This window comes from Miniopterus schreibersii, assembly GCF_964146895.1.
Source record: "Miniopterus schreibersii genome assembly, chromosome: X".
Lineage (NCBI taxonomy): Eukaryota > Metazoa > Chordata > Mammalia > Chiroptera > Miniopteridae > Miniopterus > Miniopterus schreibersii.
Genome location: NC_138104.1, coordinates 7,255,049 through 7,256,371, shown reverse-complemented (window position 1 = coordinate 7,256,371; position 1,323 = coordinate 7,255,049). Strand labels below are relative to the sequence as shown.

Below are 1,323 nucleotides of genomic sequence, written 5' to 3'. Positions count from 1 at the left end.
TGACTGTTTTTGTTTGTTTGTTTGTTTATTTGTCTAAAAAGTGGGACTAGCTGAGAAAGCCAGGCAATGCTTATGTAACGAAAGTAAGTTTGTGGGGTGGGTGGATGATGCTAATATCATCCTCACAGGAATGGGCACATGGGGGCTGTTAGTCACAAGTTGATTTTCTAGAACTGTTAGCTGGGAGCATAGGAACACCACTTCTGAGATGCTCATGCTATGTCAGATTTCATTTAGCCCCACCACACAGGTATAGCAGAGCTCTCTGGTAATTGCCCTTACTGTCTTCCTGGATAGAGTTAGCAAAACACAGCAATTTGTTCTGAATACATTGGGCCAGATCTCCCTTGACCTAAGGGCTGTAGCTCTTGTACTTTTCAAATAATTTCTGGAGGTGACACACCTTCTGCTCAGTCATGATGCTGATCCACTTGGAACATCAGCTCCTTTCCTCTTTGCTTCAGCATCATAGAGATCCCAGGCATCTTGGGTTGATCAGTTCATAATCAATGACAGAGCCACCATCTCTGCTCTTCTATCCATTGTAAGGGCAACCATCAGCTTGCAGAAGTCACCAGATGTGTCAAAAACAATTTCCTTCTTCAGATCATTTTTGTTCATTTCCTTGTACACTGTTAATTTCCTACAGCTCCTGGTTGGTCCTTGAGCAGATGATCTCAATGAGGGAGTCCTCATCAGTTCCCAGGCCCTTCATGGAAGAGGCATTCAGCTTATACTGATCATGTGTTTTCAGTAGGCCCCCAAATCATCATCTCCAGATGGCCAGACAAGGCTGACTACATTGCTGATGCAAGTTCCTTTTTTTCCTTCTCAGGTAAGCAAAGGCAATATCCTGTCTCTGTTCATTGCTACAGCTGGTCATATGTTGATGATGGTGACCTCATTTACACCTTTAGTCTTGATGGCTGCTTCAGTGTTCAAAGTATCCTGCTCAGCATAAAAGTTGGTGTATGCTTTGACTGGCCTGTATACACTTAAGGTGTAGAGTGGTCATTCTCCAAGCTGAGCTTGCACAGAATTTCATGAACAATGGACATTTTTTATAGAAGCTGGCCCAGGAACTGAGAACTGCAAACATCCCCAGATGCAGAGCCAGAATGATTGTTATTTTTTTTAAAAAAAAACCAAACTACAAAATAGTATGTGCAGTAGGACCCAGGTCTGGAAAAATAAACACTGAGATATTTACTATGGTCATTCCTGGATGGTGGGCAACACTGGGTTGTTTTGTTTTGTTTTTTACTTTTTCTAAAGAATAGAAATGTGCTGAACAAAGAGAAGGTATTGGGGGCAGCAAGAACA

At 42.3% G+C, this 1,323-nt stretch overlaps 1 pseudogene across 1 annotated transcript; it reads right to left on the bottom strand.

Annotated features, from left to right (window-relative positions):
- Positions 1-352: 352 nt before the first annotated feature.
- On the bottom strand, positions 353-1,058 carry LOC308551238 (annexin A2 pseudogene; annotated as a pseudogene). The gene has a single exon. The product of its transcript is annotated as an annexin A2 pseudogene (transcript).
- Between the last annotated feature and the right edge of the window lie 265 nt (positions 1,059-1,323).